The 24,265-nt window shown below is 40.3% G+C and overlaps 1 protein-coding gene across 2 annotated transcripts in view; it reads right to left on the minus strand.

The window, feature by feature from the left end:
* Nucleotides 1-23,892, minus strand: part of cdh12.L (cadherin 12, type 2 (N-cadherin 2) L homeolog) — a 579,800-nt gene extending 555,908 nt beyond the window's left edge. Inside the window, exons 1-2 of one of the 2 annotated variants that reach the window (XM_041566242.1) lie at nt 23,400-23,892; nt 11,655-11,726 (exon numbers count right to left, since the gene is read on the minus strand). The gene's annotated coding sequence lies outside the window, so the exon portion shown is untranslated. The remainder of the gene's footprint in view (nt 1-11,654; nt 11,727-23,399) is intronic. The other variant, XM_041566243.1, reaches the window with a different exon arrangement.
* Nucleotides 23,893-24,265: the final 373 nt, after the last annotated feature.

Consider the following 24,265-nt stretch of genomic DNA (forward strand, 5'->3'; position numbering starts at 1 on the left):
GCAGTGGCGCAAAATTTCCCCTTCGATTGATCACCCGGTTTTGACCCTTTTGCCTGTTTGACGATCCTTGCTATCTGCCTGCCTCGACCCAGCCTGGTTGACTACGACTCTGCCCAATCCTTTGTACCGTGACCTTCGGCCCTAAAAGCTAACAGCCGTGCCCCTTTGCCAGCCAGAAAATCTCGCCTTGCACCCCTCGTTACGTCCAGGTGGCACCCAAGTAAGCTGAGGGCTCCTCCCGAAGCCCAACGGTGGTCACACTACTGGTGAAGCCGAGCCGAGATCAGGGTACTTAGCATTTGTTCTGGTATCGGGTGCCGGCCGTGACATTATCACGGGCCCAATGGAGGACGAAAGTCACGATGAAACTGCTGCTGCTCCTCCAACTACCACCGAAGCGCTTCTTACCACTGTGTTACAGCGCTTGGAGGACCACGAACAGAAGCAAAATTACCTCCTGCAGGGTTTTCACAATCTAACCCAACAGCTGGAGGCTACGCAAGCTTCGCAGCAGCAACCTGTTCCTGCTCCTTTGGGTTCAACTAGACCCCACAAACCCAAAATTGTGTTCCCCCGAAAAATTCAGTGGGGATCGCACTAAATTCTTTGTTTTTAAAGAGGCATGCAAGCTGTACCTTAGTTTCTTTCCTCACTCGTTCCAATCTGGTGAGGAGAAAGTAAGGTTCGTCATGACCCTGCTTTTGGGAGATCCCCAAATTTGGGCCCTTAGGCTGCCTTCTTCTGACCCTGCCCGTCACTCCCTTGACATATTTTTTAACAGCATGGCTATACTGTACGATGAGCCGGATCGTGCCAACTCTGCCGATTCCGCGATTCGTAAGTTGCGCCAGGGGAAATGGGATGCGGAGGTGTACTGCACCGAGTTCCGCCGGTGGGCAGTTGAAACAGGGTGGAACGACATGGCTCTACGGAGTCAGTTCCGTTTGGGGTTATCCGACTCTGTAAAGGATAGTCTTGTTAAATCTCATGTCTCTCGCCAGCTGGGTAGATAGGAGGCAGAGGGAGAGAAGGGGTGAGAGTACAACCTCTTCTGGGGTTACTAGTTTTAGGACTAATATCAGGACCCCTAGCTCCTCTATGCCTTTACCTCAGGAGGAGCCTATGCAATTACGCATATCCCACTTAACTCCTGAGGAAAAGGCATGCAGGCGTTCTTTGGGTCTTTGTATGTACTGTGGTGAGAAGGGACATTTTCAACCAATGTTCAAAGAGGCCGGGAAACTCCGAAGCCTAAATGGAGAAGGGGAGCTTCATTTGGGTGCAGGAGTTTCCTTTCCCCAATTTGCCTCTAAGGCAGGTTCTGTTATCAGTTAAATTATCCTGGCCTTCGGGTTCTGTTAAGGTGTCCGCTTTTGTGGATTCTGGGGCAGAGGGGAACTTTTTGGAAGCTGCATTTGCAGCCAAACACAACATTCCATTAGTTCCTCTAAGTTTCCCCCTGAGAATTTTGGCAGTAGACAAAAGACCCTTAGGGTCAGGTTTAGTGTCTAAAAAGACTGGTTTTCTTTCTATGTGTATAGATAATCTACACTGTGAAGAGATAGCTCTGTACCTCATTGAGGGTGCTACCTCTCCTCTCATTCTGGGATTACCATGGCTCCAGAGGCATAACCCTCTTATTAACTGGGTCTCGAGGGGGGTTATGCATTGGGGTTCAAAGTGTGAGGGGTTTTGTATTCCTCAGGTAATGGCTACTACATCTTTAGAAGGTTTACCTGCAGCTTATGCAGATTTTGAGGATGTATTCACTAAGAAAGCTGCAGAAATTTTACCCCCTCACAGGCCATACGATTGCCCAATTGACCTGATCCCTGGAGCAACTCGTACATTCAGGAAAACCTGGAAAGGGGCTTCATTAGGCCCTCTTGTTCACCAGCAGGGGCGGGTTTCTTTTTTGTGGGAAAAAAAGATGGTGGCCTTCGTCCTTGCATTGATTATAGGGGTCTTAATAAGATCACAATCAAAAACCGCTATACTCTTCCCTTGATTTCGGAGCTGTTTGATCAAATCAAGGACGCTAAGATCTATACCAAGCTTGACCTTAGGGGAGCTTATAATCTTATACGTATCAGGGAAGGGGATGAGTGGAAAACAGCGTTCAACACCAGGGATGGCCACTACAAATATTTGGTGATGCCATTCGGTTTATGTAATGCCCCCGCAGTATTCCAGGACTTTGTCAATGACATCTTCCGGGATCTGCTAGGGATATTCGTAGTGGTCTATCTAGATGACATTCTTATTTTCTCTTCTAACTTGTGTGAACATAGGAATCATGTTCGTGAAGTTTTACTTAGACTAAGAGGAAATAACCTGCATGCTAAACTTGAGAAATGTACTTTTGAGGTTACTTCTGTCCAGTTTCTGGGGTTTAATATTTCTAACAAGGGTCTTGAAATGGATCCAGGGAAGGTGAGAGCTGTCCTGGATTGGCCCCAACCCCTTTCGTTACGTGCCACCCAAAGGTTCCTCGGTTTTTCAAACTATTATCGACAATTTATTAAGAATTTTTCTCTGGTTGTTGCTCCAATCACCAATTTGACTAAAAAGGGTGCTGATTCTAGCATCTGGCCCCCAGAAGCTGTTCAAGCTTTTGAACTCCTCAAAAATGAGTTCAGTTCTGCCCCTATTTTGCGGCATCCAGACACTGCTTTGCCATTTATTGTGGAGGTGGATGCCTCTGAAGTAGGTGCTGGGGCAGTCCTTTCTCAAAGGCACCCGATAACCAACAAAATGCACCCCTTTTTCTCAAGGAAGTTTTCGCCCGCAGAGGCAAACTACGACATTGGAACAGGGAATTGTTGGCTATGAAATGGGCCTTTGAGGAATGGCGGCACCTTTTAGAAGGGGCTAAACATTTGGTAACCGTTTACACAGACCATAAGAATTTGCTTTATATTGACTCGGCCACACGACTAAATCCTAGGCAAGCTAGATGGGCATTGTTTTTTACTAGGTTTAACTTCTCTTTAACATACAGGCCTGGATCTAAGAACACCAAAGCAGATGCGCTCTCTAGAAGTTTTGAACCTGTATCCTCTGATTCTAGTGAGCGTATTCCCATCATCCCAAGTGAGTTGATCATAGCCGCATTGGATTCTGACCTTTCCACCTTGTTATCCCCTGTTCAATCTTCTGCTCCTGCTGACACTCCCTCTGGGAGACTGTTTGTGCCTGAGGAGCTGAGGGAACAAGTTTTGGAAGAGGTTCATAACTCCAAGATGGCTGGGCATCCGGGCATCCTTGTTGTCCCGCCATGTGTGGTGGCCTTCTTTTAAACAGAATGCTAAGGGTTTTGTGAATTCCTGTCCAGTCTGTCAAAGGTCTAAATCCTCCCGTCATTTATCTCAAGGTCTGTTAAATCCGTTGCCAATCCCTGAGAAGCCATGGTCCCATCTTTCGATGGATTTCATTGTAGATTTGCCTCCCTTTAATTTGGGTGGTGGTGGATAGGTTTAGTGAGCCATTTTGTTTCCCTTCCACACCTCCCTTCTGCTAAAACCTTAGCCAATCTGTTTATTTCTCAAATTTTTAAGTTGCATGGGTTCCCTGTTAATATTGTTTCAGACAGAGGAGTTCAGTTTGTCTCTAAGTTTTGGAGGGCCTTTTGCTCCTTGGTTGGAATTAATTTGTCTTTTTCAACCGCTTACCACCCCCAAACCAACGGACAAACTGAGAGGGTGAACCAGTCCCTAGAGCAATATTTCAGGTGTTACGTGTCTGATAACCAGTCCTCTTGGGTTGCGTTATTGCCCTGGACAGAGTTTGCCTACAATAACGCTACTCACTCTTCCACTGGAGTGTCTCCTTTCTTCATTGTCTATGGATTTCACCCTAAAGCATTTTCTTTTTCCAGTTCTGGTTCCCCTGTCCCTTCTGCTGATTCCTCTGTGGAACACTTTTCTAAAATCTGGTCACAGGTGCACGACTCTCTCTCAGCAGCATCCTCTGCTCAGAAGAAAGCTGCTGACAGGGCTCGTAGAGAAGCACCTCAGTATAAGGTACTTAAAAATATTAAGTTGAAGGTTCCCTCTCTCAAACTGGGGCCCAGGTTCATTGGTCCATACCCAATTACTGAAATAATCAATTCTTCTTCTGTCCGTCTTCAATTACCTGCAGAATTTAAAATATCTAATTATTTTCATGTCTTCCTCCTAAAACCAGCCACTCTGGTCCGTCATCTTCCTGTACCTCCCCCAGTGTTGGTCGAAGGTCAGCCTGAATTTGAGATCCAAGAGTTCCTCGATTCCCGCTTTGTGCGAGGTAAGCTGCAATATCTTACTAAGTGGAAGGGCTTTGGCCCTGAGGAGTACTCTTGGGTCTCAGTTGATGACATCAAGGCTGACGACTCAGGAAGAAGTTTCATCTTAAATTTCCTGGGAAGCCTGGGGGTCCAGTGGCCCCCCTAGAGAGGGGGGTAATGTAATAAAATCTCACCCTGGTAGTCTAGTGGGGTAGTCCCTCAACAGGGAACACCCGCCGCGCCGAGTTGCTGCTCCTCTGCAGGCACCGGTTCCTTTAGGGGCGCGCGCGCACACTGGGCTTTGATTTGTAGCGCATGTGCACTGAAGTGATGACGTCAGCGCGCAGTTGCTTGAAATTTGAAAAGTATTTAAAGGAACTTCTGTGTTAAATTCAGTGCCCGTGATAGGATTGTATTCCTGGTGCTCCTGAGCCTTGTGCTAGTTGTCTGCTTCCTTTTGAACCTGTTTGATTCCTGTTTTGACCCCTGCCTGGCTATTTTGACTATTCTGATTTCTGGATCCTGACCTTGCCTGCTTACGACTACTCTTCTGTTTAACCCTTCGATTGATCACCCGGTTTTGACCCTTTTGCCTGTTTGACGATCCTTGCTATCTGCCTGCCTCGACCCAGCCTGCCTGATTACGACTCTGCCCAATCCTTTGTACCGTGACCTTCGGCCCAAAAAGACTCTGCTAACAGCCGTGCCCCTTTGCCAGCCAGAACATCTCGCCTTGCACCCCTTGTTAAGTCCAGGTGGTACCCAAGTAAGCTGAGGGCTCCTCCTGAAGCCCAACGGTGGTCAAACTACTGATGAAGCCGAGCCGAGACCAGGGTACTTGGCATTTGTTCTGGTATCGGGTGCCGGCCGTGACACAATGGAAGTTTTTCTGCATGACAATTTTTTAAACCGTGCAACATGTTTTATGTATTTTTCTGTGAAATATTCCACTCATCCCTACTAGAGTGTATGTCTTAACTTCCCCTTACAAATAACCTATTAAGCACATAACTGTAGTGAATGACTTGTGCAAGATAGTGATTAGAATTCATAAGCTAGCTAGCATCCAAGCAGAAAACATAAATCATACTAATAGCACAACTCTCCTCATACATAAATATTGGAATGGTTTGTCACACTGACCTCATATACCAAGTGTTTTATTGCAAGGGGGGTTGGTGGAAGCACTCTTAAGGCTAAAACAAATATATTTAAGTATAATGGAAGTGCTACTTACAATTAGGGATGTAGCGAACTGCCGTTTTGGTGTTCGCGAACGCCGTTCGCGAACACCGGCAAAAATGCGAACAGTTCGCGAACAGTTCGCGAACTTCGAACACCCGCAAAATCGTTCGATTCGAACGATCGAAGGATTTTAATCGCTCGATCGAAGGATTTTCGTTCGAATCGAACGATCGAAGCCATTCGATCGAATGCTTTTCATTCGATCGAATGCTTACAATCGTTCGAACGAATGGAAATCGTTTGATTTTAGCGGTCGAAGGAATCGAATGGTCGAATGGTCGAACGATTTTTATTCGAATCGAACGCGAACTCAAATTGGCGAACGGCGCGCGACGTTCGCGAACATTCGGCGGACGCGAACAGTCGAAGTTCGCGTGAACTAGTTCGCCGGCGAACAGTTCGCTACATCCCTACTTACAATGCACTTCCCTGGTCCCCTGTCTCATAAGTAATTCAATATAAATATAAATGCAAATGCATATGTTTACAAAACAGGGGTTTTTAGTTACAAAGTTATGATCATAAAGTTGAAAAGCCACCATACCACGTCAAGGTAAACCCCATATGGCGGTCCCTAACTTACTTAAAGGGATACTGTCATGGGAAAAAAAAAAATTTCTGCACAGAAATCCATTTCTCAAAAGAGCAAACAGATTTTTTTATATTCAATTTTGAAATCTGACATGTGGCTAGACATATTGTCAATTTCCCAGCTGCCCCAAGTCATGTGACTTGTGCTTTGATAAACTTCAATCACTCTTTACTGCTGTACTGCAAGTTGAAGTGATATCACCCCCTCCCTTTTCCCCCCCAGCAGCCAAACAAAAGAACAATGGGGAGGCAATCAGATAGCAGCTTCCTAACACAAGATAACACCTGCCTGGTAGATCTAAGAACAACACTCAATAGTAAAAACCCATGTCCCACTGAGACACATTCAGTTACATTGAAAAGGAAAAACAGCAGCCTGCCAGAAAGCTTTTCTCTCCTAAAGTGCAGGCACAAGTCACATAACCAGTGGCAGCTGGGAAATTGACAAAATGTCTAGCCCCATGTCAGATTTCAAAATTGAATATAAAAAAATCAGTTTGCTCTTTTGAGAAATGGATTTCAGTGCAGAATTCTGCTGGAGTAGCACTATTAACTGATGTGTTTTGAAAAAAACATGTTTTCCGGCGTATAGTTTTTATCAATACTCCGGTTAGTTACCTTTCCTATTATTAGAACTATTTTTATTTAGCAATTTTGACTTTAACTCAGGTCACAATAGAAAAAGATACTTCTCTGCATAATAGCATTACCTGTACACAATGTGTGTTGTGCATTGGTTTCAATCTGAAGGCTAAATCCTCCCCCGCCAGCAAGGGCTTTTAAGAGAGAGAGATTGCTCAAACCAACGCCCATATTTAAAAGCATAGGACCACCAAAAGCATAGGACCACCATTAGTATAAAGGGGTGTGTAGTATTAAAAAACTACACAGAGCTGAGCCACAGCTTCAGGCAAACATACAAAAATGAAGGGGGGTTGGTGGAAGCACTCTTAAGGCTAAAACAAAATATATTTAAGTATAATGAAAGTGCTACTTACAATGCACTTCCCTGGTCCCCTGTCTCATAAGTAATTCAATATAAATGCAAATGAATATGTTTACAAAACAGGGGTTTTTAGTTACAAAGTTATGATCATAAAGTTGAAAAGCCACCATACCACGTCAAGGTAAACCCCATATGGCGGTCCCTAACTTACTTAACTTAGGTCACAATATAAAAAGATACTTCTCTGCATAATAGCATTACCTGTTATTATGCTATTATGCAGAGAAGTATCTTTTTATATTGCCATATGGGGGTTACCTTGACGTGGTATGGTTGCTTTTCAACTTTATGATCATAATTTTGTAACTAAAAACCCCTGTTTTGTAAACATATGTATTTGCATTTATATTGACTTACGTATGAGACAGGGGACCAGGGAAGTGCATTGTAAGTAGCACTTCCATTATATTTCAAAATATTTTGTTTTAGCCTTAAGAGTGCTTCCACTAACCCTCCTTAATTTTTGTTTATTCGCCTGAAGCTGTGGCTCAGCTCTATGTGGTTTTTTAATAGCACCCCATACCCACCCCTTTATACTAATGGTGGTCCTATGCTTTTAAATATGGGCGTTGGTTTCAGCAATCTCTCTCTCTTAAAAGCCCTTGCTGGCGGGGGAGGATCCAGCTTTCAGATTGAAACCAATGCACAACACACATTGTGTACAGGTAATGCTATTATGCAGAGAAGTATCTTTTTATATTGTGACCTGAGTTCAAGTAAGTTAGGGACCGCCATATGGGGTTTACCTTGACGTGGTATGGTGGCTTTTCAACTTTATGATCATAATTTTGTAACTAAAAACCCCTGTTTTGTAAACATATGCATTTGCATTTATATTGAATTACTTATGAGACAGGGGACCAGGGAAGTGCATTGTAAGTAGTACTTCCATTATACTTCAAAATATTTTGTTTTAGCCTTAAAAGAGTGCTTCCACTTACCCTCCTTGATTTTTGTTTAGGCTATCAATATGTTGAAAAGAAAAACATATGCAATATATATATATGAGACTTTTATATCTAGTTCAGTGACAACATACATATGTCTGTATATATGTCATGTGTTCTGCAATCATGAACCTTTTTTTAAATGATTTGTATTCAGAGAATTTCTAATTCTCTCAGCATGTAACTTATCTATGTACAGTGATATGGCATAACATGGTTCATGTTTGTTCCACTCCAATAACCCAGAGCAGTAAATGAGCAGTTCGATTTGACTGGTTTAATGTATTGAGAATAATCAGATGGGGATTTAACCAATGCAATTACTTTGTTCCTTCATAACCTCTATAATACTTGTAATTAGCCTAGACTGAATTCCTCAGCCATGCAAAAGGCAGAACTGAAATCTACATGACATTGGCAGCGTCACTTCAGTTGCAGTAGAAGTATAAGCGCATTTACTAAAACTCAAACTTTAAAACAGACCCTGTTTTTGTTTGCTTGGATCCTGTTGTAGCTGTCAACTGCTGAATGTGTGGCTGCATCAAGTAGTTACATGTGGACTGCAGCCAATTACAGCATATAATTGCAGCAGTAAAAAAGTAATTTCTGAAATAAAGAATGAAGATGATTCCAATACTTTTTGTATCTAGGCCCAGGTTATACCCTGCACCATAAAGCTCACATTTAAATGGCAAAATTAATCAATCTGCCCATATTGCATTGCTTTTTGGTGTGTATTATTGTACATATATCAATATGAAAGGGACATGCTTTCTTGTAAATTGTCACTTTTGAAAAATGGCGTATAGTTTTTATCAATACTCCGGTCAGTTACCTTTCCTATTATTAGAACTATTTTTATTTAGCAATTTTGTGACTTGAAATCATTTAAGCACCATGAGCCATGTTTAGCTAGGCAAAAATGGAACTATTCTCAGATAAATACATTCCTATGGAAGGATTTGAGGAGGTAAATATGGAACAGTCACATTGTCCCAGATATGAATCTTGTCTTAATCAGCATGGTTTACAGAATCCCTGCTGCACTAAGGTTAGATTAAATTTATTGATGCCACTAAAAGTTAAAGCGACTAACACAGGGGAGCACCTACAGAATGAGTATCCAAGCTCATTCTTTTAGAATCATTTTTATGAATTTTGTGAAACAAATTCATTCACAAAGTACTCTATGTCTTTGAGTTTTTATATTAACACTGAAGCAAGATATAAGAGACAAAGTGTTTGGCATCCCCTTTTTCACTTTGCATTACCAATTTTTTTGCAAATGAGACCTATTGTCTCTTACTACATTCCCTGTTTGTTGTCAATATAATTAATATATTTTTTCATCTCTTTCATCGCTCTTGTTTATTTAGTCATCACTAGCCTCAATATAAATAAAAAAAAAAAAAACTAAAGTGAAAAAAAAATAAGACTGAAAGATATGACATCATTTAAAGGTTGATTACATAAAAATTATATCAAATCCTGTCTGGTAAATTTTATTGTCACTATCTATATTGGAGGAGATTAGCTCATTTTATTTAAAGGTCTGAGATGGAGACCGAAACGTTGGCCGTCTTTTAAAGTATTAAATAAAATTATGAATTTTTAATTCTTCAACTACACATCCTGGTGTGCGTAAGCATAGTTCTCTGATGACAAACCAGTAAATGAGATTTAGAACATATCTTCCCTTTCTCTTCATTGCTTACTGAAATTGATATTTAAGAAATATGTGCTGTTAATTGTAGAGTTGTTACAAAAATGTATATAATACACAAAAGCCATGAATATCTTGTAAATTATATCCTTATAAACAGTGAGTTCAGATGTCATTTCTATCACATGACTCACTTAGATTTGTGTATTATAATAAATAAAGTACCCCAGTTGCAAAATATGAGGATATTAGAAGTTACCTCGGAGTTCCATTACCTGTATAAAAACACTCGGCCTTTGGCCTCGTGTTTTTATATGGTCATGAAACTCCTCGGTAACTTATAATATCCTTATATTTTACAAGAGGGGGTAATTTATTCACTATATAATGGGTCAAAAGAAGCTAGCACACACAGGACTTATGGAGATAAAAAAAGGTTTTTATTTTAACAGAAAAAAGCAAACGTTTCGGCTTGGTCCCTAGCCTTTCTCAAAGTGAATGAAACAAACAATCACAACCATTTTAAAGCATCAAAGGCCGGAAAAGGGTATGTGTGACATCATAGAGTGTCATGGACATGGGCGGGGCAATATACAAACGTAAAAACAACAATAAAGTGCGTAAAATATACAAAAAACTGTTTGCAAACACAAAAGGTGACAGAAAACAACATTGCATGTACAGAAACTGAGTAGTCAGTAAAGCTGCAATAATGTACAATGTTGCCAAAACAATCATAGTGACATGTAACAATGTATACAGAATAAAGATTAGAACTTCCTGTTAGAGTGAACTCTTTGTAGAAGTAGTGATTAGTAGTACAATGTGTCAATCTTAGTAGATAAACAGATCCTAAAATGTGGGCCGCTAAATAGAGCTGATATGCGGCAGCGTGTATAGATATTAATGGTATATAGCAAGAAAGGTGTTAGATCGTTAAACATAATAATCGCTAAGGAAACAGAGAAGCGGTAAAGTGTATCATTGCATATAAAATATATTGAAGAGAGTCTGCATTTACGTGGTGTTTGGCAGCAGCTTGAAGGAGCAAGCAGTCAAGGCACATACATTCTGCTCGTAACTGTAACAGGGGGCGTGGCCTAGGAGGAGGATCGTTGAAGGAATATGGCCATGAGAGGACGCTTTAGATATCAAGTATGCCAAGTGCTGGTTGCTAGGAAAACGCAGCATGGCAACGCTTTAGTTATCAAGTAGTTATCAAGAAACAGAGAAATAGTGGGGATAATGGGGGGAAAAAAGAGAAGACTGACCAAGTAAGGCGCTGTCACCATTCCAGAGATTAACCAAGTCTTGAACTGTTGTGGAACTAAGCTTTTAGGGTAACGGTTCACGTGGCAATAATAGGGGCCTCAAATGTCCCCGCATAGTAAAGGTGCCCAACTGTAAAAGTGCCCAATTGTTGTGCCAGGTATATGGCTTATGGGCGCACCAGGTACTGTTCTGAGCCTGAGCTAAGCATAGCCACACAAGGGGTGGGAAAAGGAGTTATATATACCAGTGGTAAATAGTTAGGGAATGCCATATAGGTTTTACCTTGATGTGGTATGGTGGCTTATCAATCTTATGATCATAATTTTGTAACTAAAAAAACCCTGTCTTGGGGGGCGTGGCTTGGCGCCGAGAGTAATGGCCGCATGTTAAGAGGGCTCTGCTAGCCTGCCGTCGGTTGTGGCCTGAAAAGCACGGTATACTATGGGGAAAACCGGTAAAACCAGAGCGGAGAAGGAGCAGACGCCAATGCGGAGACAAACCTCTGCACAACAGGATCTGGCCCCTCTATTTGTGAAGAAAAAGCCGGACCGCGCGGCTTCCAAAATGGCGCCGATGGCGGCGGCCAGAGAAGCGTACGCGGAGGCAGAGAGAGATACCACAGAACCGGAGAGTGATGCGGATGAGGATTCAAATATCCGCTCTTACCTGGCTAACCTCCCATCTCGATCGGAGCTCAAGACCATGCTACAGGAGGTCACTGCTTCATTAAAGGAGGAGCTGCAAGACATAAAACGGGACATGGTGAGCATTGTATCTCGTACTGATGACATTGAAAATAATCAAAACAAACTGCTCCATAATGAAAAGTTATTCCATACCCAATTGACGGCCCAAGCTCGTATCATTTCCGATATGCAGAGACAATTGGAAGATGGCGAGAATAGGAGCAGGCGCAATAATATAAGGGTTCGGGGCCTACCTGAAACAGTACTTACTGATGAGATCCAGCCTGCACTACTCCAAATATTTAACGGCATTTTGTTAAGGGATGCTGGTGAGGTCATTGCGATAGAAAGGGCCCATAGGGTCCAAAAACCGAAGGCTGCCCCTTTAAACGCCCCAAGAGATGTGCTGTGCTGCTTGAACAGTTTTAAACTTAAAGAGGAAATCATCCAAAAGGCAAAGGATATTGGCAGTTTAACCTACGAGGACAACGCAATTAAGTTATTCCAAGACATATCTCGCTCTACGTTAATGAAACGAAAAGCTTTGCGGCCACTCACAGATGTTCTCAGAGAAAAGAACATTGCTTATAGATGGGGGTTCCCATTTGCCTTGATGGTATCGAAAGATGGCGCCCAATCTGCTCTACGGGTCCCAGAGGATACCCCTCATTTCTTGAGAAAGCTGCAACTCCCCCTGATACAGCTACCGGGCTGGTCTGTGGACACCACGGGGGCCCAAGTACCTGATTTTGAGTTAGAGGGGAGATGGTCGGTTCAACGCACCCCCAGGCAGACCCCGAGGACACCGAGGAACATGTCTTCCAGAGAAAGATTCGCCTCTCCTACAGCACCCCCCCATTGAGGGAAGGCCTCTATTGTTTTTGATTCAGGGTTTTTATGCCCTTCCAGAGGAGTGTAGATGGATCATTGTTGTTGAGAACGCTCTCCTCATTGGATTTCAGATGACATTTCTGTGGATCCCCTGGTTGATAAGTTACTGTTTTGTTTTCTATTTCTGATATCACTGACGAGTTTCTGATTTATATGATTATTTGCCTTTGTTTTTTCTTTTCCCTTTTTTAAGTGTATAGGCCACCAGGCCCGCCGACGGTCAGACCTACTATACGTTCTCTTGATAGTCTGACCCAATACCCTCTCGACTGCCAATTTCTCCCCCCAAGTTACAATGGCCAACAGAATTGATAACCAGAATTGGGTTATTATCATACCCACCTCTGGTTCGGCCAGTTGGGAACGGTTTGTTCCCCAAAATTTTCACCTTCTTTCTTTTCCCCCCTCTTCTGTCCTATCTCCTGGGATTAGGGTACTAGTGAGTAATACACTTAGCTCTATGTTTGTTTGGACCATGTGCATGTTCGATAAGATTGTTTCAATAACTTATGCCTACTTGCATGGAATGTAAAATTATTAGTTACAATGTTAACGGTATGAACGAGCCCATTAAACGTTCCCAAATTTTGCATGAGTGTAAGAGATTAGGTGCTCAGATCGCTCTGATTCAGGAAACCCATTTTAAGGATACTAAAGTCCCTCAGTTTTCCTCTAAATACTATACTAGAATGTTTACTAGTAACAATCCGGTGAAGAAAAGCACGGGAGTGCTGACAATGATTCACAAGGATTTGCCGTTTGTTCTTATGGATCAGAAAAAAGATTCTGAAGGCAGGTACTTGCTGTTAAAAGGTAGATTGGCTAACTCAACCATTACAATAGCTAATGTTTATGCTCCCAACTCTGATCAGGTGCACTTTTTATGTCATTTTCTTTCCACCTTGTCCTCATTTGCAGAAGGTATTATTTATTTAGGAGGTGATTTGAATATTCCTCTCAATCCTTTAACTGATACATCCGCCAAAAGATGTCATATCTCTTATAAAGGCCTCAAAAAAGTGAAAAAAGCCTTAATGGACCTACAATTAGTGGACGTCTGGAGATGCCTTAATGCTCACAGTATAGATTTCTCTCATTATTCGAAAACATATGCATGCTACTCTAGGATTGATTATGTTTTTATCTCTCATAAATGGCTCCAGTTTTGTCAAGCTGCCACTATTGCTCAGGGAACTCTTTCCGACCATTCGCCTGTAGTAGTGCATATGTCTATTCCAAATTCTACTAAAACTGAGTTTCAATGGAGATTTAATAGTACAATGCTGTTAAATGACACCACAAAGAAGCAGATAAGATCTATGATAGAGAATTTCTTTTCGGATAATGATGTTTCGGGAACGAATCCTGCCATATTGTGGGAAACTCATAAATGTGTGTTGCGGGGTCATCTTATAGCATTGTGCTCTAAACTTAAGAAGGACAGAGAGAAAGCTATTTATACTTTACTGAAAGAGATTGCCATCTTGGAACAGGCTCACAAACAGACCATTGCGGTTGATACATGGAAGGCTTTAGAAAGTAAACGGCTATTATTAAAATCGACTTTAGACCAATACTCCTACAAGGCCTATCTTAGATGTAAGCAAAGGACATATGATTTAGGAGATAAGAGCACTAAACACTTTGCCAATATTTTAAAGAGATTGGAACCGACCACCTTTATCCCCTCCGTTAAAGGGAAAGACCAACATACCTACTTCTCTACGCCCCAGATAGCCCAGTGCTTCCATCAGTTTTATCAATCCCTTTATAAATTACAGGATTCCAGCCCATCATCCTCTCTGAAATCCGAAATAGAGAAATTTATTCGGGAGGCCAATCTCCCACAGTTATCACAGCTCCAATGCCACCGTATTGACGCACCCATTACTGTTGCAGAAATAGAAGAGACTTTAAAAACAATACCAACAAACAAAAGTCCCGGCCCGGATGGTTATAATTCTTTATACTACAAAGTTTTCTCTACAGAATTGCTTCCCTATATGCATAGATATTTTAACGCGATAGACAGTGGCAGCCAATTTCCAGCTCAAGCGAAAGAAGCTCATATAACAGTAATACATAAACAAGGGAAAGACCCGCAGAGTTGTGGGAGTTATTGACCTATTTCCCTCATTAATGTAGACCTAAAAATATTCGCTAAAATTATTGCTAATAGACTAAAGACAGAGTTAATGCACTTGATCCACCCGGACCAGTCGGGTTTTGTCCCTAACAGGGAGGGAAAGGACAACACATATAAAATGTTCTCCCTCATACATTATGCCAAAATGAAACAGATTCCTGCCCTCCTTTTAACGATTGACGCCGAAAAGGCATTTGATAGGATCTCCTGGGAATTTCTGTATCAGACCTTAATAGGATTTGGATTTAGTATTACCACAATTACTAGAATATTTGCGTTATATTCTGAACCCACTGCCAGAGTCCGCATCAATGGCACTCTTTCTCCCACTATAAACATCCATAATGGAACACGGCAAGGCTGCCCTCTCTCTCCTGTGCTATTTGTGCTGGTTATGGAAACTTTGTTGGCCACGATAAGGAACACGAGGGATATTTCGGGACTGATTGTGGGAACTGCAGAACATAAATTGTCTGCCTTTGCAGACGATCTTATGTTATTCATAACTAGGCCGGTTATTTCTCTCCCAAACCTTATGGTTTTATTCTCACGGTTTGGGAAACTCTCAAATTTTAAAGTAAATGCCAGTAAATCCGAGGCCATGGATATTAACTTACCCAGCACCTGTAAAACATTACTTGATCGCCAGTTTCCCTTCCATTGGCCAAAGGGGGGAATAAAATACTTGGGGGTGCAGATAACTTCAGATCTTTCCTTATTATACCAGATCAATTTCCCTCCCTTACTTACTAAACTAACTAAACAGCTACATAACTGGCAGACACTGGGACTTACCTGGTTTGGGAAAATTCAGGCTATCAAAATGTCTATCATGCCGCAAATTTTATACTACTTCCAAACCTTACCGATCAAAATTCCCCAACAATTTTTTTCAAAATTGAGAGGGTTGTTTAATAAGTTTATCTGGGATAACAAGCCTCCGAGAATTAAATTAGACACCCTTACACTTCCTAGGGACAAGGGCGGAGTGGCACTACCAGACCCATATTTATATTATGTCTCAGTGCATCTGACCAGAACACTTCATTGGTGTCTGAAACCTACTATGAAGAAATGGGCTGAAGTGGAACAAGCTATGACTGACATTCCCCTAGGTAATATATTATGGGCCCAGAAAGCTAAGATACCTAAGGCCCTTATTTTGCATCCAACCATTTCGGCAACTGTGGAGGTATGGTTTAAACAGAGGCGGTCTTCTAACCTTATGTCTCAGTTGCCTAAACAACAACCTCTCTTACTTAATCCTGATTTCCCTCCTAGTCTAGATCCTCAAGCATTTGGTAGATGGGGCTTACTGGGTGGTAGGGAAACCAAGCTGATTGATTTTTACAAGGATGGTAGGATAGTCCCCCTAGCTTGGATACAGAGAATATGGGGTACTCACCCTAGGGATCAATGGTGCTACACTCAACTACATCATTACTTGGACACTCTAGAAACCCACTCAATTACTGATCACCCTACCATGTGGGAAAATTTATTAGACACCAACAAATTCCCATCTCGTCCGTTATCCTTCTCATATCGGATTTTGCAATACGGCAAAGCCTTACCTCACCCTAACTTCTTTGATTCCTGGGAAAAGGAACTGGAGGTCGTACTACCTCAACCAGTGAGAAGACAGATTTTATTGAGGCTGCATAAATCTTCCAGGGCAGTCAGGGTCCGAGAGATGCTGTATAAGCTTGTCACCCGATGGTACTATGTACCGACGAGATTGCACAGGCTTTTCCCAGGTACTTCTCAACTATGCTGGAGGTGTAGCTCAGATTCAGGCTCTTTCAAACACATATGGTTTACCTGCCCTTCCATCACCCCCTTTTGGGAAGCGGTGTGTTCATCGGTTTCTTCTATCACGGGGACAAAATTAGATCACTTAGATATTCCCCTCTTACTATTTGGTATTGATCTTCCTAACCAAACTTGGGTGACTGATAAGCTCACACGTTATCTGGTCCATGCCGCTTTAGCCTTAATACCAAAAAACTGGAAATCGTCCACTTCCCCCTCAGTCATAGAGTGGATGAACTTAGCAGAAGAAACCAGGAAGATGGAGGAAATAACTAGCTTACTTAACTACACCACTGATCAATATGCAAAGGTATGGGAGCCTTGGGTGACATATTTGAGAGGACATAAATTGTGAGCTCCCGACTAGGCTCCTAGGGGAACATTTAGAGAATTGTTCTGCGGAGATGAATGAATGTGTAGTGCATATTTTGGTTTATATAAGGTCCAATGCGATAGCCTCATAAGTACTTAGAACACTAGGTTCTAATATTGAGATATTGAGATGTAACTCACTGTTAACCCTGTACTGATTGTATTTGATACGTGAATATTGTTTTACCCTTCCCTGGTCCCTCTCCCCCCCCTTTTTTCTTTCTGTATCCTTTCCCCCCTACTTTTTGAAAATCAATAAATAAAGATTTATAAAAAAAAAAAAAACCCTGTCTTTGTAAATACATTCATCTGCATAAATTACTTATGTGACAGGGGACTAGTGAATGTGCATTGATAAATCTTTTTTCTTTTTCTCTATTTCTGTAGTTAATTTGGCCAGATCAGTAGCACTTCCATTGTATTTTAGTATAGTTTTATTTAGCCATGGAGTGCTCCCACAACCTTTCCTTTTTGTATTGTAGCAGATTTATTCTGCTCAGAAGTTCAGCAGTTATACAGCAGGTCGGGCTTCCATGTCGTTTTAGCACCCCCACACCTGTCCCTTTAAATGGTGGCCCCATGCCTTTGGAAATGGGTGTTGGTCTGGGCAATTTCTCTCTCTTAAAAGCCGAAGCGGGGGAGGATTAATCTCATGGAACCAATGCCATGGTTTAAGTTATTGCTCACCTTTAAAAGCTAATGGTGGGGGAGGACTAAGCCTTATGATTGAAACCAATGCCCAGGTCGGGAAACCTTTATTTCAGGTAATGCTGTTATGCCGGGAGGCTTTAGCATTTGAATATTATGACCAGAGGTAAATAGTTGGCAACCGCCATATGGGTTTTACCTTGACGTGGTATGGTGGCTTATCAATCTTATGATCATAATTTTGTAACTAAAAAAACCCCTGTCTTTGTAAATACATGCATCTGCATAAATTACTTATGTGACAGGGGACCAGGGAATGTGCATTGAATAATCTTTTTCTCTATGTCTGTAGTTAATTTGGCCGGATCAGTAGCACTTCCATTGTATTATAGTATATTTTTATTTAGCCATGGAGTGCTCCCTCAACCTTTCATTTTTATCTTATTATATAGTCTTTGTAGCTCTAGGCATATAATTCAGACTCGTGGCAAACAATGCTATAAAAAACAGCCATCTCAAAAAAGGTTCTTGGTATTATCACATCTTTGCAATAGGAACATTTGATAAATATTGTTGTCAGGAGTTCAGCATTCCAACCTGCAGCAGCGTTAACATTTTTTTATAATCTCTAGAGATCTACGACATGCCCTTACATCTTATGCACAGATAAAATGTGCATTCCTAATAGCTAACAGGATTACACAATTCCAAACACCTTCACATGTGCCACAGCTAATGTTGTTTACCGCACATACTGTAATACTGTACACAAGCAGGCACATTTATCAAAGGTCGAAATTAGAATTCATGTGAGTTTTTAAAAACTCCCCTAAACTCCCATAAATTCTAAACTCGACAATTTACAAAATTATTCAATTTATTACAAAAATCAAATTTTTCAAACTTGGATGGATTAAATCAACCCGAAAACTCTAATCTATTTAGAATCAAATTTTATTCTTATTTAAAAAAACACGATTAGAATTTGACAGTTTTGACCATAAAAAAAAAAAATCTAAAATTTGAATTTTCAATTTGACCCCTGATAAATCTGCCCCTTAATGTCCCACAAATGCTATCTACAGTATGTAGAAGAGAGAGGATAATAACTGAGAAGTATGACTCTACAACAGTGCACAATTAGAAAAGAAAATAGAAACATCAGTTGCAAAACATTTCTCTGCTCTACATCGTTGTCTGCCAGACATGAAAGTAATAATACGGGTAAATAAGGGTAATAATAATCATGGAGTAATGTCACAAGTTTTGAAATTTTGAGAACAGGACTAAAATCAGGCCTTGGATTTAGAACTTTTTAGAGCTTTTAAATGATAAGGAAAGGGCAGCAGTCTATATGTAACAACGTACCGTGGTGGTCTAGTGGGGGGACGGCAGGGACACCCGCCGCGAACCACTTCCTCTGCTTGTCCTCTTCCGCATTCTAATCCTAGGGAGCGCTAATTTTACAGGCACATTCACGCTGGTGTGCAAATTTAAGTTTAAATGGCACATTAATGGCTGGAGTACTTCGCCCGTTATAGGATATTGTTCCTGGTGCTTCTGTGCAATTTGAGCTTCTGATTATCTGTGATTTTGACTACCTGTTGTGATCCCTGCCTGCTCCTGATGATTCTGACTTCTGTATCCTGACCCAGCCTGATCTGACTACGATTCAGCCTACGCCTTTTACCGTGACCCTCTGTCCAAAAGACTTTGCTTTACAGTTGTGCCCCTTAGCTTGTTCAGAACCCCTCACTTTGCACCTCTCTTTATAAGACCTGGCGGCATCCAATTATCATTAATATGCTTTAAAATGCCTTTAACTTTTAAGGAATTAGAAGATAAAAAGGTGAACAGCTCAAAGTTAGTGATCCTTAACAGCTACCTAGCACAGTATAATAATAAAATCAACCTATACTTGTCCTTTGTAGTCTTTGCTAATAGTACAAATGGAAATCAGGGAACTTGTTATCTGAAAGCCCATGTCCCATAGAGTCCATTTTGAGGAAATAAATAGAACTTTTAAATATTAACTTTTTCTCTGCAATAATAAAACATTACATCAATTAAAACACTAAGCTTTGGGTTACTAAATCTGGTGAAACTTTGCAACTTTTATTATATTACCTCAATAGTGTTATAATTTATTGCATCAAGGATGCTCTTATAACTTTTTCTTTTCATATATCTGAAACCTAGTTATATGCCAATTGGTCCTCACCTGCTATGCCAAAAGACTTGCATCTAACAAGTATGAAAAACACTGCAATATTTTGACTTAGGGGGCCTCTTCATCCATTAATAAATTGCTAATTTTGTTGTTTTGTTATTTTGGCAAATATAATGATACAATATAATGAATCTCACCTTCTGATATTTTAAGCACTCTGGAAAATGGCTAAATTTCACAAAACAAAGCCAATGCTTACTTCACACTGACAACCTCCCAAAAATTGCTAGCCACGTCTCTTTGTTCTTCTTTATATTTACAGTGAGCAGACTTTATTGATGCATCTGCACACAGTGAATGCATTACCATTCATTTCAGGTTGAAAAAATCATTTATGTCTACTCTATCTATGAATAAATATAGATTAGGGTTAAGAGGCAAAGTCACAACTGTATGAGAGCTTATTTATATAGTATAGCAAATGCTATAAGACGGAAAGGTAATGCTGTTGGATACCTTTCCAGAATTCATTATTATAGAATGTGGGAGCCTTTAAGGTGATTTAACAACATCAACAATTAATTCCACAGTTATAAAGGCATACTCAATGCAAAGACTATACAATAATGACCATTACCTAGGAATCATGGTTACTTTCCTGCCTATCATTCCAATCTTTATTTTTTTCTAATATACAATATGATTTACAATTACAAAAGTATAAAGTAGCTATAGGAGGAGATATATACGATATATTTATAAAGTTCCAATCTGTAGACACATTGATTTGATATTAAGTATCCACAGTACAAACTATGAATTGGGATTCTGCAATAGCGAGAGCTTGGCTCTATTTCACATTAAATTTCACAGTCACAGACAATCGTTATCTTTAACTGAAACTATTGCTCAGATAGAAGTTACTGTAAATAACCCAGTTTGGATCTTAAAATGTATTAAATGTATTATTTATGTTGGAATTCTGCAGTAGCAGGGTTCAGGTGTTAGATTTCTTATGTTCTCCCAATTTTTTTACCCCTAAACTACTAACAGTATGATGAGTGATTAAGACTATAGGGTTCATTTACCAGTTGTCTACAGACTACACAAACAAACACAAATGGCCAGTGGGGCAACAACTCTTTGGCACCTGCTTCATGAGTTCCATTTAGGGTTACAATTCTGGCCTTCCTATCTGTTATTTGTCATTTGAAAAAAAATTGTCATTGATCATTATTTTTACAGTGAGCGCAAGAAAAATATCATCCAGGTGGCAGACATTGCTAAGCTGACTACTAGGAGAGGTTCAAGGTTATTAGTTAAGTTTTCTATGAAAAATACCGCATTCATGTTTCCAGTAAAAAGCCTACACAAAAGATGTCTTTACCATCAGTATTAAAAGAGAATGAATTAAATATAAAAAAAGAGCTTGGTCTTTTCTATACCAACAACTTAAATGTAAGTCCAGGATTCTTTCCCTATTTGTGTCATGGTTGAAAAAATATGAGCTGCATCATTTAAATTGTATTAAAATATATTTGATTTTTGCAAGATCCTCCTGACCTTATCGACCTGTTATTCCAAATCATACTGCATAAAATAATATTGTGACCTCCATCAGTGTGTTCTACACATGAGCATTTTGTGAAAGGCATTTCACTCATTCCACTCAAATAGCCTAGCACTTGTTTTTCTTGCTGTAAAATATGTTGATCACAAAACAAAACAGACCGTTTTTAAGACCATTGCAAAATGTGTAGATTCTACAGGGATGATGTGAATGAGAAGCATTTCCTGTGGGGCAGCATCACTTTGTAATCATATTCAAAATGATCCTAAGCCTTTTTAATGATGTGCTGTTCAAAGGTTTCAGGAAATCCCAACATGTAACTGATAAGACAAATCACTTACTTTGCACATTTCCAGAATGTGACTAACACTGTCTAAACAATTTGCAATGCATCACAGTATCACAGTAGATGTTGGTTCAACACAGTACACACGTATGCACACTGCATATGTTTTATGCTTTTGACGACAACCACGCTTACAATTATGAACAACTAACAGAAAATAAATACAAGGTGCCAGATATGTGCCTGTGCTTTACTAAATACGTGCCAGAAACACATGGGACTTGTCCAACTATGGGTCTGACTTCCACTGCTGCAGTTCTGCTTTACAACTAGTCCTTCCAAATCATAGATATGAAATGCAAATGAGCCTAATAATAGATTATATAAGTGAACCTTATATAGCCTTGGGTACATTACCAAAACAATGCCATTATATCTGCTTGTTATTAGTTGCAATTTACTGTACAGAAGGAATTAATATTAGTAGCATTAAGAATGTTCTATCCAGTATAAAAAAACAGCATACAGTTGATGGATAAATTGTACTTTTTTTATTTATTTGACACATAAAACTGTACATTTGACAGCATAGTCGTTTGCTGTAATGAAGATAATAAAAGTGTAAAACATTTAACTGCTTTTCCGTTATTTACTTGTCCCAAAGACTTTATAATCAATTGGATTAAACATTTCTTATTCAGGACACAAACGCATTCATTCTTTAGCACTCCTGAACCAAAGTGAACTAGAAAGATGAACACTGAATTCCGACTGGACAATGGGCTCTTGTTAACACAGAGGTGACCTTAGTCTGGCTAAGAAGTCCTTGAATATAATTTACCAACTTCATATAAAGGGCAGCATGCAAAGATACCTGCCCACCCAGCTTTTGTTTTCCCTATTTTAGGGACATTTCTGAAAAGATTATGATCTCATAATGAGAACTAAAGGAAATACAACCCTCTTCTATATGCAACATGATATATATTCGCTTTCCACGTCTATAGAATGCTACATAGATCAAGACACCAGGATGCATGGTAAGTATCAGAAACTGTTGTCTGTGCAATCCATATCATCCATAATCCTCAATGCTTTGTCCTTTCCCAGTTATGTAGATCTTCTCTGAGAAAATACTGTAGCAGTTCCTGCCTGTCCCTTAGGGATAATATACCAATTAATACTGATTGGTATTCCATAAATAAAAATGTTCTAAGAGAAAGATGGAAATAAAATACATTGTTGACATTAATATCTTGTTTTATGCACTGGCATCACTACACTAGAATTCCATCTCATGATATTGTTTTACACTGAGATTAACCCTTACTTAGCCTGGAGCACACTCTAAAGTACTGTCTGATAAGCTTACTTTGTACAGTCTGAAAAAAATGCTGCAGAATCTCATTTATTATACATACTAATAATAAGCTAGCATATCACATACATTTCATGTTTGGAAAACTTAATTTGTGTTCAGTCATGTGGCATTGTGTATGTTTCCAATACCATGTTAAACAGAGATTAATAAATACTGAGTTTTCTTATAATATTCTGCCTGTTCCACTTCAGCTTTCTGCTTCCATCCTTCCCACAAACTCAAATACTGTACCAACACGAGGGCATCAAAAGAATATAGAAGATTACTACATAAATGCCTAATGTACTTTCAGGAAATGAGTAAAGGGAGAAATAAAAGCTTTTTTTATTGACATAAATAGAAGGCTGATTTACTGCAGTGCAGAATGGCAATTTACTCAGAAATAACTTTCCATTTAGAAACGTGGAAAGAACGACAGGATACAGTTAGCCTGATAAAGCATAACTTACCTTATTGAGATGCCTTCTGCCCTACAGCAGTGGAATCAAGAAGCAGAGTCTCTGATTCTGAAGGATCCAAAAGCCACACGGCACAGATGCTGCTTGTTTTGTGCTGTCTTTTATTTTTATCCGGCCTTTTACTGGAGCCAAAGGGAAAAAAAGAGAAGCTGGAATCCGAAGACGTTCTCCCGTAGTGGGTAAGATAGTGCTGCAAGTGAGCTGTTTGCTTCAGTGTAATATTTTCTGCCAGCCGAGCCCTGGTCCGAGGTATCCTCTAACTAAAGCTCCTTTCAGGTCCCTTGAGTCTTGGGATGATCATTGACCCGATTAGTGCTGAACACTCCCTACATACAGGAAAAAGCACACTGAGGATTGGTCTGTGACAAGAGAATTGGGGGGAAAAGCACAGGAGCCACTTGGGAACGCTGTCTTTTCCAGACTAATGGATGTGTTGCTGCTGAAGCTGTGCAATTTGTGAGGAGGTTATGTACAGTGTTAACCATCTGAGGACTTGAATGAATGTGCTGCTGCCTCAGTGCTCCTGCTGCTATAGGCAGCAATAGACTCTGTGATTGTGTAGGTGCACCATCCTCTGACAGAACGAACAACACATTAATTAGAGTCGGAAGCAGCCGTTTCATAACAAGAGGCTTAAATATGCAATTTTCTGTAAGCTACCAGATAAAGTAGATTAACACACTTTCTCTGACCCCAAAGACTGAATCTCTGTTACAGTAGCTGCTGATCAAAATAAATGTGGTGGTCTTACACAGCCTGAGATTGTCATATAAAGCAGCAGGCACATACAAATAAGACCTATTTAGCACTTCAATACAATTCTGGATTTGGTTTTGTGTCTTTACAAAACACCTTTA

The sequence above is a fragment of the Xenopus laevis genome, chromosome 6L (genome assembly GCF_017654675.1).
Source record: "Xenopus laevis strain J_2021 chromosome 6L, Xenopus_laevis_v10.1, whole genome shotgun sequence".
Classification (NCBI taxonomy): Eukaryota; Metazoa; Chordata; class Amphibia; order Anura; family Pipidae; genus Xenopus; species Xenopus laevis.